The sequence below is a fragment of the Lepidochelys kempii genome, chromosome 8 (assembly GCF_965140265.1).
Source record: "Lepidochelys kempii isolate rLepKem1 chromosome 8, rLepKem1.hap2, whole genome shotgun sequence".
Lineage (NCBI taxonomy): Eukaryota > Metazoa > Chordata > Testudines > Cheloniidae > Lepidochelys > Lepidochelys kempii.
The window spans coordinates 9,960,921-9,974,925 of NC_133263.1; the positions used below are offsets into that span (position 1 = coordinate 9,960,921).

Genomic DNA, 14,005 nt, shown 5'->3' on the forward strand with positions numbered 1-14,005 from the left:
AGGAATTGCATACGCCAGTGACCAGTCAGACGCCTACCCGTGGACTTTTAATTACTATGATTTTACATACACTTGCATTGATCGTGAGAGCAAATGATGTGCACATATAGACCTAAAAAAATCTGGCCCCAAATGGCACCATCAAATGTGCAGAAGTTCGTAATAAAGCAATAGCTATACAGGCAAAAAAAAAAAAAAGGCAAAAGTTTCACCATGATCCTGCATGTGTAATAGCTACTCTGCCTCTGGAAGCTATTCATCACACAATTAAATGAACAGATACCCTTTACAATACTTTGTACAGTAGGTAAAGCAAACTTGAAATTTGCGCACTGTTAAATACAGCTTCACTCAATTTCCAAGTGCTTGTTAAAGTGACAAACAGCTTTGCTGCACTGTAATTATGTATTTGCTCCATCTGCTTGTCTTTTGAAATAAATTCAGGTACACGGGCATTTAACTAGACTTCAGTTTTTCTCATTAACTGGCGTATGCAGGAGGGGTTTTTGTGACGCCAAGGATTACAGAAAAATAATACTGCAAACTACTAAAGTGTTTGCATTGCTCATGTGCCTGTACTGCAATGCCTCAGGCCCTTTGCTGACTGTTTAGAACATTCATAATAACGACAGTGATTTTTCATTCATTTACAGAAAGAGAGAGGGAGAACATGGAGAGTAGAAACGGAAGTGACCTTTTGGGGAAAGCAGAGATGTGCCAATATTGAAACACAATTATCTGAAGTGCCCATGGGTACTAGCTTCCTGTTGGTAACCTGTGGTGCTAATTAACTGCAAGAATTCAGGGCAGACATTTGTGACTTGAATTAACTGGCACTCAGGAAAGAGCACCTGCGGGGTTATAAGGAGAAAGGAATAATAAAAAACACAATTTGGAAAAACTCTAGGAAAAACTTGTGATGAGAACAGGTATTTTTGGTTCTGATTTCTCCCATTCTCACCTCGGAGACTGTGTCAAGGTTTGAATGCCTCATCTTTTCCGTTAGTTGTTTTAGTTATACTTTAACTTTAGTTAACTTTAGTTACCTTTAACCTTTTAAATGATCAGAAATTTGATTGGTTCACTCTTCCATCTCTTCATCTGTTTGTAGCCGCACAGACCTGCGGGGAAGGAGTAGGGTGGTCAGTTAATCAAAATACAATGTACTGAAAAGGTCAAAATGGAACAGCATACTCAATATATTTTACCAGAATGCGAGGCATTAACATTCAGTGTCTTCACAGGCATAGATGTAATGTAACATAATGTAATGTAACATACCAACAGAAAATAGCAAAAAGACAACAGATTCTCTTGACAAAGATTTTAATTTAAATGAGTATAACTGGTCTTATTTTGGAAAATACACTGAGTTCCAGTAGGTAGCTCTTGGGGGTACTCTCTTTTACAACGAACAAATGGCTTGCGTGTGCGTAAACCAATGTGCATGAAACCAGCAACTTTCTCTGCTCCAATTAAAGAAAATGGCAAAACTCCGATTGATTTCAGTGGGAGCAAGATTGGATGCACAGCTTCTGTCTCAATAAAAGGCACTGTGGCAATTCTGTTCATATGCTTCAGTTACCAGATTTCAATGGGAGTTAAGTACCTAAATACCTTTCAGGATCTGAGCCCCACCTACAATATCTGAGATAATTTCATATATGTCCTGTTTAAGGGTTAAACTGCTCTTGCCCTCTTGGACCCAGAAATTCAAAAAGCCCAGCACCCACAATTGGGGTCAGATTTTAAAAGCGCTCAGTTCCTATTTAGGCACAAAAGTAAGTGGCCAGGCTTTCAAAAGAACACAGTATACTGCATATTGAATTCTTTTGAAAGTCTAGTCATAAGGGTCACATCAGGAACTTGAGCACCTTTGAAAATCTGGTCCATGCTGAGATGCCTAAATGAGAGCTGAGCTATTTTGAAAATCTGGCCCCCGTCGAGAGTGTTGAGCCATGCAAACCCCAAGGTGACAATTCTGCCCTCAATTCGGCCAGTACAGTTTCAGGGAAGTTGGTTCTCTCTGACCCAATATCCCCTCTCTCTGTCAGACCAGCAACTCAATAGTTAATTCTCCCCTCTATTACCATCTCCCAGAATTCTTCTTTCTCTGTAACCGCCTTCCAGAATTGAAGATCCTTTTGAAGAACAGTAACAGTCAGCCAGAACAGATTTATTCCATCCAGATTAGATCCAGCAACAGTACCTCAAAGAACTGAAAGTTCTGACATGAGTAACGGCCCCCTGCTGAGTGGTAGCAAATTTTGAGGTTTTGTAGGTCAGGATCCCAGTGAAGGAGAAATCTGTGGCATGGAGTGTGAGTCTGTTCTAAGTATAACTTGTTTTATTTACACAGATACACCTGGAGCAGAAAAGCCAAACAGCAAGCTGGACAACCCCTTATTTCAGGAATCTCAGCCCAGCACTGATGCCCAGTTCCCAGGGAGCAACTCTGCCTCAAGAATTGATTCCAATCAGAGACCAAGGTAAAAAGAGCAAACTCTCCTGCTGTTCGCAGAGCTCTATTCTATTCTGTTCTATTGAGGTTCTTATACTGCACTCATCACTGAAGTGTGTGAACACCTTCTGGGAGAGCATTAAGTGATTAACATCTGTCATGCGTGGTTTGTTCTTTCATCCTCTCCCCTAAGGGAAAATTGTGTGCCCAATGGCGTGTTTTGTTTTGATAGGGTTTTTTTTTCTGAGTTTTGTTCTTTAATGTACATGTTGCTCTGTGAGAAGGCATATGAGAGAAGGCAGCCCAAGAAGTGCATCTGGAGCAGAACGTGGGAAGGTTTGCAATGGCCCTTAGTTCCTGGGGGAGTTCATGCCACAGTCTCAGACTGGCCCCTGAGAAAGTTCTGTCTGCCACACAGATGAGCTTCACCCTCATGGTCGAATTCCATTGCACCAGAGTAACAGAATTGTCGACCACGGTCTTCATCCTAGAGCTCTACGTGGACATTTAGATACCCTGGGTCCAGGCAATTTAGTGTTTTGAAAAACAGGGACTGAAACCTTGAACTTGATTCGATATTCTATGGGAAGCCTCTACAGAGAGCGGAGGTTTGATGTGATTGTGGTATCATGTGTTGCTCAGCAGGCATGCTGTAGAATTCTGTACTAGTTGAAGTAAGCACTGAAGGTGTCATGCCCAGGTATGTTGCGTTGCTTTGGTCCAGCTGAGAGGTGATGGAGGTGTGTGGGATGGAGGCGAGGTCACTGACCTCCAAGATCCTCCAAGGGCCAGCCCTTATACACACAACTTTGAGTAATAAAAGCTAACAACAACAAATAACATGTTTTCTCAAGCCTGAACATTTGCTTACACACTAAGACCTTGGGAGCCTATCCTGTACCAGCATCACCTGGTGACACTGGCTTTGATTATTTAGCATATATACATTGCTTTCCATGTTTCAAGTGCTGTCCAGTCCAAATATTATCTAACTAAACCTGGGCGATAGGCTCTTTAAGTGTTATTTGTAGTTGGGAAGACTTGAGGCAAAGTAGTTAAAGGTCACGTATTTAGGCACCTACATAAGTGGCTTGAGTTTTAGAGTTGTTGAGCACCCACAGCTGCCGTCACAGCGCAGCACCTCTGAAAATAGGGGATACCGCCCCACAAATAACAAATATAAAATACTAATAAAATCAGCCACCGATTTAGGTGCTTGCATGTGACTAACTTAAGGCACTCACAGATCTGAATGTTTTTTCCTACGTAACTTGACAAAGGCCAGACATCTAGTCATTATCAGGGCTGGGAAGAGGATTCAGGGCCTCTTGACTCCTAATCTAGTGCTTCTTCTATGACATGAAACTTGCCTTGGACAAAGTGTCCTCACATATTTTGCTGTCAGTTCCTACAGGAAAAGACCCTTCCGTATGGGTGATAGCTGGGGTAACAATACTCAGAAATACAGACTGATCATTTACTTTGTCCTGTTGCCAGCTGTTTTCTGCAGATGTCTTCTTTTTCCTCCATCTCTTTTTTTTCCTGGTTGTCTATCGATTAATAGTTCAACTACCACATAGGTAAATCTGAGACTCAAGTAGTTACCTCGTCTCTGCTTCATAAAGTCCTCTGACCCAATATATTTTAATGACTTTCCTCCCCTCTTAGCGATTATCAAATGAACCTGTATGACGTCCATCATCTCTCCTAGTGACACTTATGACTGGTTACATCCGGTTCAGACAATTCTGGGCAAACAGGCCTGAAAAGGTAATTAACATTCAGAAAGGTCAGTTATCTTTGCAGGTCTGCATGCTACAGGCATGACACATGCCGACGTTCAGCTGTAAGTAAAAGAGTTTAACAATCCTTAAATTATAAACCCCAAATTGAAAACCATAAGCACAGATAAATCCATTTGTAACAATCAGTGGTAGGTGAGATTTACTTTGCACAGGGTATGAATACTTAGGTTGTAATCTCAAGAGTTATGATGTTTCTACCACCAGCAAACTGTTCGGATTAATTTTTGTTCCAGCTAAATGTATCCACAGATATATACAAAGCTCAGATTGCCTATTGCTGCCTCCTATCTATCGGCTCCTCACTGGGATACCTGAACTCATATGTCCCCAAAAAACCACCACTGTACATCTAATTGCATCTTTCGCATGCTGGGTGTATGAATCAACCCTGTTGTTCACCTTGGCCTGTGTTCTCCTCTCCATTTCAGATTAATTGAGCTCCCTCCTGTACTGTACACTTATCAGCTTTCGCTCTGCTTGTTCCAATTGTGATTTATGGGGAATCTGTGCCCAAAGAAATGTCTTCAAAGGTCGAATGGGCAGAATCTTTCCAGTTTGTCAGGATAAAACTCGAGGCAATAGTTAATTCAGCTGCTTTAGGATGGTCACTTTGGCAGATTTCCTTTTGTGTAACAAATAGCTGAGCTATACCACTGTGAACCTGATTCAGGAAAGCAATTAGACACTTGCTTAAGCGCTCTCCTGAACTGGAGCCTTCACAAGCAGAGTTGTATGGTAGTTTGTGATACAGTAGTTTCACCTTAATATACTTAAGGGATTGTGAGCCGTGAAGAACAGACATTTTAAGAACAGGTTGGACAAACATCTGTGAGGGATGGCCTGGGTATATTTGATCCAGCCTCAGCCTGGGAGAATTGACTAGATGACCTCTTGAGATCCCTTCCAGCCCTATACTTCTGTGATTCTATGCAGCTGATGATCAGATAATACAACGCATAGGGCTGGAGCACCCACCAGCAGCCAGCTTCCATTCCCCCCCCGCACAGTGTCTCCTGCCCGCCAGTGGCCCTGCCAATCAACTCCTCCCCCTCCCTCCCAGTGCCTCCCACCCGCTGTGATCAGCTGTTCTCTGGCATGCAGGAGGCGGGGGGGGCGGGTTTGGTGGATGAGCGGAGGACTCAGGGGAGGGGGTGGAGCTGGGTGGGAAAAGGTGGGAGAGGTATAGGGGCTTGGGGGAAGGGGTGGAGTGGGGTGAGGGCCTGGGGTGGAGCAGGTGTTGAGCAGCCTCAGAGCAATAACGAAGCCAGTGCCTGTGGTACAATGGTTCTGTTAATACAGCTGTTAAACTTTTGCCTCTCCAGAAAGTGGGTTTGTCTTTCTGATTCCATTTTTAAATGAGGTTAAGACAGAAATAGATTTAATCTAAATCTGATTTGATTTTTAGGTGAAGCAGGTCCATGACTGGCTGTGTGTAGACAAAGTAACTTTTGTGAGAGAATGATTGCTTCAGACTATTGCAAATAATAGTGCCTCCTCTAATTGCAAATCCTCCTACAAACTGAACTAGAATTGGGATTTTGAGCGGGAGAAAGCTGTATCTGGAGAAGAAATCTTTCCTCGATTTTCGTTGCAAGAGCAATTAATTAAAACTGCTTCCAGGTGTTTTATTATTTTTGATGGATTTATTTATTAGTGTGTTAATTTCTATATGGAAGCAGCTCTGAAAATGTCTGGGCCACATACTCTGCATGCAGTTGTTTCATGGAGCAATGACCATCCTGAAGGTTTCCAGGCTAGAGAAGGTTAAATACTGGGAAGCCTTTTTTGCAAACTCCCCCCAGAGCAGCATTGGTTGATTCATCTTTGACCCCACTGGGCAACGTGTTAACTGCAGTAGCTATCAGCCCTCTTATTTTGTTGCTGTAACTTTATTATTCCTTTCTCCTAAATAACATCCCCCTTATTAATGACTAATCAACGTGCTCCAAATCCATCAAAAAAGTTTTAGGTCAGTGGCGAAACTACAACAAATAGGAAGCTTGTGGCACATGCCAAACATGATTGCATATTTCCCCCCACCGCCTACTGCAATAGTCTGCTTACTTGTTACTTTTTTGACACCAACAGATGGTTCCAATTGGCTGGCATCTGCAGAGTTTGGGAACAGATTGATGAAATTGATAATGGCCAGGTTCTGCACAACAGATGGCTTCTAGGCAGATTTCTGTGTAAACTTACAATGTTACATTTAAAGCAAAGGTTCCAATGAACCCACACATTAGAGCGATGATTACAACATTATTTAGACCCTGAAAAATGATCTAAGTTTAACATAAGCGTTATGTAGTGTCTAAGACAAAGGTTAAGGAAGATTGATTAGATCATTAGCATTGCTGTATTAGCTTTCCACCACATCTGCACAGTGTTCTTACATAAACATTCCCTGCCTAAAATTGAGATGATGGTGTTTTAATATTTATTGTGCAGATAGGAAAGAGCTGCAATTCACATTATAAAATATAGTTACTTCAGATTTATAAGCCATATTTAGTAGAAATTTATCCATAGTAAAATCATAAAGTACTGAGAAATAGCCCTTCTCCATGCTAGGAACAGAACCATGCAGGCTACAGACATGATTTTTAAGCTAGAAGAGATTTTGGAGTCCTTTTGTTTCCACCGTGGACAGAGATTTTGACAATACAACAATGCTTTCAGAAACAATGCATAGGTGGTCTGTCTGCCTCCTAGCAGGGTTCTGCCATAACATGCCTGTAACATGGCCTGATGCGGCATGTGGTATATTTAGTTATGTCTTTGCTTCTTGTGTTCTGTAGTGTTGAAGCCCCAAGGCATTGGCTACAGACAAAGTAGCACTGATTTAACTGAAGTGGATTTAAAAAATCGTTATAAACTGATGCAAAACCTCTTTGTAGACATTTACATCATCAGTTTATATTGATGTAGCCTAAATCAATTCCTTACTGAATTAAATTAAATTAAATTGATATAAACCAAATTACAAGTGTCTACATGCTGGTTTAACTAAACTTATTTAAAAATGCCCTGTTAGTTAAACCAGTGCAACTTACCATGTAGACAAGGCTAAGGATTCGACTAGCTGCAGATACAGACAGCCATTTTGTGTTCAGTGCACTGCAAACTTTTGCAAAGCAGACATGCCTACAGGGTCTGTTTGGGGAAGGCTTGACTTTTGTTCTTTCTTGTTTTGTTGATCTCTTCATTTAAAATAAAGATCTTGAATGGAAGTAGCTGTTTGCCCCAGCATGTTGAGGCATATTGGGAAGAAGCCGTGGCAGTATTATTGGTACTGTAATGATCTTCAAAACTATAATTTTCTGAGTGGGGATTTTAAGAGCTCCTTCTTAAATATTCCTGGCTCCTAGTCTGATGTAGGTGCTCTGATTGATGCACAATTTTCATGGAGTAGAGTATATCTGACGGTTTAATACCAAGCTGAAATTGCAATTGTAAATATAGAATTGAATCTTGCTGCAATTATTTGTGATTTATATCAGTCTGCAGAAAATAATTGTTCATTGAAAGAAAGAGAAATATTTAAATCCCCAAAGCCCTTTAATCCATAATAACTTGTATAAATTTTGTTTTGAACTACGGGTTTCATGCACTTTGACGTCAGTGGTCTGTTTCATTGGTAGTTAATATCTCTTGCTCTGTCACACACCATAACTCTTGAAATCCAATCTTTTTAAATTCTCATTTGTATTAAACTGCTGTCATTTATAGTAGATGAGGCTCCTTCTGCACAAACAAACCCCACCAACATCCTGCCACACAAAAAGTATCAAAATGCTAAGTCTAGTTAATTTACATAAAGTATTTCTTTCACAATTTACTCTGGATTACTTTTCAACACAAATCACCTTTGCGTGAATGTACAGTGTTTATAACGGTACAAAGGCTATTATGGTGTCTGTTGCCAGGCAAAATCTACTTCTATAGTAATGCTCAGAGAAGCATTCTACATCGTAACCTTTGCTGCAAAGACAGCTAACTTACTCCTTTCTGGTGTATGTGTGACCCCTGTTGGACAATACTGTTTGAACTTTCCAACTTCAGTGCAAATTGTGTAACTGCACCCAGTAAGTGGGATGCACAGAACATTTTGAACAATAACAGTGACTATCAGGTAAGTAACCGTTTCTGATAGGTCAAGTGGCCCTGGGTATTGAGCTGATCCCATTACGGGTTTAAACACTGGCTTTCTTCAAGGTGTCTTATTTTTTTGTCTGGCCTCACAGCACAGGTCATCAACCAGATGACACTTGCAGACCCTGAGATCACACGCTTATGCATCTGCATTCTCTCTTCTAGGAAAATGCACGGCATGGGGGCAGCAGGAAACCCAAGCCAGTTCTCAGGAAACATGAATGGACCCATGAAAAGCTCCCGTCAGTACAGTGCCTTGTACCATAGAACGAGGACAAAGCAGTGGTAAGTTGTGAAGGTGCCTGCCTGGCATTTCAATCATGTCAATATACTTTGTTGGTTTTGCTCTCTAACTGGGGCTATTAACAAAGGAAAATGCATAAAGCAGAAAAAGGCCTGGATAGAGACTGATGAACCATTTGATGTTGTATTCACGGATGAGACATCTGCTGAGCTTTGGCGCATATGCACAATATTAACGGAAGTTTCTTGTGCTGTAGCTAACATACATTCATGCACACTCCCCTGCTGTTATGTAAAGGATGTGTGTACCACCATAAAACACTTAGCACCAAAAGAGTGTGTGACTGCTTTGCATGAATACAGACAAACCTGATCGGCAGCAAACATGGATGTACACTTGAAAACCAGGCCCTTCAGCTTTCATGCAATGAACATGGAATGCTTGGAGTACCTAATAGACAACCTAAATGCACAAATTTCATGGAGACATATAAGACAGTCTTCTAGGCGACTTCCAGCAGCCATCAAAGACTATTTTATGATGATTATTTAAACAACAATAAAATATTGTTTTCCTGTTCTCTTTTTCTACCATGCTGAATCCCTAGAGCTCCATGAAATTGAAGCTTATCTGTGATTGATATTGACAAGAAGAAAACTAAAAATTCTTTTAGGCTGCCTTACTGATGGTATCAGGCCAGATTTATGATTAAAAGAAATCATATGGAACATTTTCTCCTGTTGATGCAGGAATTTATGGTTTTAATAAACAAATGGTCTGTAGTAGCACACTGTAGCCCTGCAAAACAGAATGGACTTTAATGGGAGTTTTGCTTGCATTTGGACTGCAGGCTCAGGTCAAAAAGAACAGAGGAAATCCATTTATTTATGTCTTCTTTACACTCAACGGCCGCACAACAGAATGACACACGTGAGTAAGGCTCAAGCCTGGACCTAAGAAAGTCAGCATTGTTTAGCAAGGCACTGATGCTATGACACCCAAATTTTATGGTGGTGGGACCAGTACATAGGCAGGTATGTAGAGCCACATTCTCAGCTGGCTGACTTTAATTGAGAGAGCTTCTTTGAAGTCAGTGCCAATGAATGCCAGTTGAGAATCTGGCCCATAGACTGGGAGTCTGATTCCTGAGGCTGCAAATGATTGGTTGTGTGCCAGGGTTTTCCCACAAGAACCACCAAGCTTTTCTCCTTGTTAAAGCACTATCAGACCCTTAAACAAAAGGGACTGCATAACAGCAAATGATTACTATAGACCCAATGTTTACGGTATCTTCTACTTTACAAATTCCACAGACACACACCTAAAGGAGCAGGAAAAATAGGTGCATTGCAAGCTCAATTATTGGGTGCACTTTAAGTGCCACAAATAAAGGTTTATTAGGGCAGTGTTAATTAAATAGCAATTGATTAGAGATGGCTTAGGAGGCTTGGAACAGCTATTTAACTATATATAGATATATATGCAATTCAGAAGGGAGCAGCAGCTGAATTTAGAAGCTTTTTCCCCCTCTCCCGAGAGATTAAAGCATCATCATTTCTCCTGAAGGTAAAGAAAATGTTCCAATCTGTCTCATACAAAAGAGAAAAGTGATTGAACATTCGATGATTAATATGCTGAATGACTGAGAAGCCTCTTGCTCAGCTGGCCAAGACTATGTTTTGCAATGCCTGGCATGGGGCTGCAGTGAGAATGCTCAGTGGCAGAAACGTCGGCACCTAGGGAACATTTACTGCAAAGATTTATATGCTGAAGGAGTTTAGGCACCTGCAGAGCTCAGAGTGGGGGCTTTGTGAAGCCCAGTGGGGCCTGATTGTGGGATGCATGCCCTTAAAGTGGCAGTTAGGCACCTGCGCCCTTTTGTGAATCTATCCCATTGTGGTGATGGCAGGTGTATATCTGTTAAACGACTCACCACCATGTTATTCTCGCCCCCCTCAGTAAGGTTTGCTGGCTGCATCTTTTCCCGATGTTGCAGTGACATTGCTGCAAAGTGCTGCTGAAAATCAGGGTAGTCATGGTCTCGGGGATCTCAAAGGGTTTCTTCCGCGCTAAACTTCCATGTAGCTACCCATGTCCATGGTACCCCGACGCGGAAACGGTAATTTACAGTCTATTATCTCATTATCCACTCATTCCTCCTCTTATCACGTTGCTTCATCTGTCAAGCTTCCTACCGTAATAACCTTTCCTCTTCAGTTTAATAATTATTTTGTACTCCGCTCCCTCGGTCCACTCATCGAATTATCTTTTTGCTTTCTCCAGGAGACTCTTGTTCAGCTCATCCAACATGTACTTGTTTCTCTCCACCCTGTATCATGGGCTTTACTATTTAGCTAAGGCTCCATTAGAGTGTCTCTCACTCTTGCATTTTATTGTTGCCCTGCTTTTTTCCCTTTATATTTCCTATGCCCCAGACACCACAGTATATCACAGAATTTTGTCCTGTCATTCCCCACTATACCTATTTACTGCTGCCTCTGCTCCAAGATACTATTCCACCTAAACAATCAGGCTGATAAACTATCAGGAGTCCTTGCATTGCACATCACAAGCTCCATAGACATCGAGCAATTCACGTTTTCCCTGAACATGAAACAATCTTTTTCCACTACAGACTCCAGTATAATAAAGTATGTGTTTTAAAATGGAGAGGTTTTTAGGTGACAAAAGCCAGAAATGATTTCCTCACACTACCTACTTTGAGTTATAACTAATGGCTTCTCCGCTTGGAAAAAGTGTCATTGCTTTAGATGTCTAGGCTGTGGGGTGGAGGGCCAAAAACCAGCCTAATTTATGAGCCTGTGACCTGAAATAACCTGAGAAGGGTGCAGGAAGCAAATGCCAACTCTCCCTTTAAAATGTGTGCAGCTGTCACTGAGAATAAATTGGGCACAGAAATTGATTTCATGGTATTCACCTCCTACTTCTAGGCAATAGCCTGAAGAACTCATTTAGCATGTCAGCAACTGGGACAGGTACCTCTCTTCCCAGATGTCTTGCAACATTTTGGATGTCTTTGCAAGCATGTTTTGGGTACTACATAATAATAAATAGGTAATAAATAATACAGTATCATTAATAATGATCAATATGAACAAGGGCTAAACGGGGTGGTAATACTGAAGTTCTACCAACAGTCCCAGAGTAGCTAAATATTTGTGAATACTTAGATTTACTTTGCACACCTAAGTGGGCTTCCTATATTTGAAAATGTGTTTTTTACATTGTCAGGATCAGGACTTCAGGATTAGCACCTCATTGAGATGAATGAGGGCAAGCCGGACCTCTCAAACATTGAGGTCCAAATATCTACTCATGCCATATCAGTGGAGTAGTATGAGAATACCTGAGCCCAGAATTTGACCTAGTGTTTCACCTTGCCTGTTTGTGGACCCAAGCTCACCACACTACATCAAGTCGCATCTGGGAGGATAGTGCCTCTTTGCAATCATAAGGGCTGGGAATTATTCAATTTTAAATAACAGCTTGAATTCTGTGGAAACTATTGGGGACACTAGAAAAGTGGGTCTTTGGGGAAGAGTCTAAGCCCTGCTAAATCATCAGTATTTGAGGTGAATGCAGGCTTTATTCACATTTACAGTCTCGTCACACATCCCAAGGAAATGGATAGCCATAACACTCTTTTGGTGTCCAGCACCATCAGAACACTCTGGGGTTATTTAAGCCTCCTTGCTTGAACCTGGTGTCATACAAAGTGTTGTGTATATAAAAATCAGCATGCACTTTCCACCTTACCACTAACTGACTGAAACACTAGGATGATCAAACTACAAGATCTAAAATTCATTGCCAAAGAAACGACAATCTCTGGGGTTTCTTAGTACTTATTTACACTGGTATTGTTTGTGGATACTTAATATTAAAGTTTAAACATAGAGAAATATAAAACTCTTAGCCAGCCCCCAAGTCCATAGATCCTCAGAACATGGCACTTCCATTGTTTACTCCATGCAATGCTTCTGTTTGTTACTTTTCCAGGAGGAATCCTGTATATGTAAGGCTCCGTGCTGTAACGTTAAAGGCAGCAGGCCATAATCAGAAACATCAGCACCGAAAAGTAGAAATAGGATTATACAGTTTCTTGATTTTTGTCTTCCAATGGCCATATCAAGTGGGTGCTGCTTACAAGTAAAACAATATTTTTCTTCTAAGGGTGCAAACCGCCCTACAGCTGTGTTGTCTCTGCTGGGCTAACAAGAGTAAAGAGCTGTAAAAACTCTTTTTTTTACACTGAAGTTAGAGGACACAGCCTGAACCAAAGCCAGTTAAGTCCATGGGAATCTGTATATTAATTTCAATAGGGTTTGTATCAGGGTCCATGTACAGGGAGCATACCAGCTGAGTAAGAACATGCCTTTTTTATCTAGCCATTTATTAGAGCAGAACTGGACTTTAAGAACCTCATTAGTTTTCTATGTGCCATGCACAGGAACCACAGATAAGTTCCCCCTGAAGCTAGCATTCTGAGTCCTTCACATGTGAAAAATGAACCCCACATCTGTGACTTTGTGTTCACAATAGCCAGAAGTGTTTTAAATCAAATTTACTGGGGGCAGGAGGACTGAGAAAATATCTACTATTCCTGTAGAAGTAACGGTCTTCCCATGAGTTTTAGTTATGCAATTTATAGCCTTAGTTTTTGATGTTAGAAATGTCTTCTCTCTTCATCTTCAAGACTTAAATAATTTAATTGGATTCCCAGAGTCAGAAAAACAGAATGCATCATTATTAATCACGCTTTTCTTTCATTGTCCTCTATATTAAGTGGCTTTTGTTTTATAACAGTGTCACTGGGTCACATTTATGTGTGATATAAACATCAACTGCAAGACATGTTTAGGCTATTGATGACAATAAAATTTTCATTTCAGCAATCACATTACAATAGCAATTTTACAGTCTCAGGATATGTATAAACCTCTCAATGCATTTCATGTCTCCTTGATTAATTTCACCTTACCAGAACTCCCTTGATAGAAATTGATACCATAGCAAACCAATCCAGTTAATAAGTTTCTTTAAGCAGATAAAAAAGGCCATATATTTTTATTTGGCACTGCGTGTTTTAATTTATTAGAGAGCCTTTTCTATGCCAGATATTTAAGAGGATATTCACTGTACAAACAGGATTCTAATTAATGCACACACTACAAATTTATCCTTGTAACTTTAATAAGGTATTCATTTTGGAGGGTTCAGCGTATAGGGATCATGCTGTTGTTTAGCAAGGCGATAAGTACAAATCTTTGTTAATTTTTCACAGAACAGATCAAACATATCAAAAATTGCCATAGTGTGGCG

At 40.8% G+C, this 14,005-nt stretch overlaps 1 long non-coding RNA gene across 4 annotated transcripts in view; it reads right to left on the reverse strand.

Annotated features, from left to right (window-relative positions):
* The window catches only part of LOC140915598 (uncharacterized), a 50,493-nt gene that overhangs the window by 14,672 nt on the left and 21,816 nt on the right, over window positions 1–14,005 (reverse strand). For 3 of the 4 annotated variants that reach the window (XR_012160211.1, XR_012160213.1, XR_012160210.1), the window contains exons 3-4: window positions 4,067–4,223; window positions 1,047–1,121 (exon numbers count right to left, since the gene is read on the reverse strand). This is a non-coding gene — a long non-coding RNA (uncharacterized lncRNA). The remainder of the gene's footprint in view (window positions 1–1,046; window positions 1,122–4,066; window positions 4,224–14,005) is intronic. The other variant, XR_012160212.1, reaches the window with a different exon arrangement.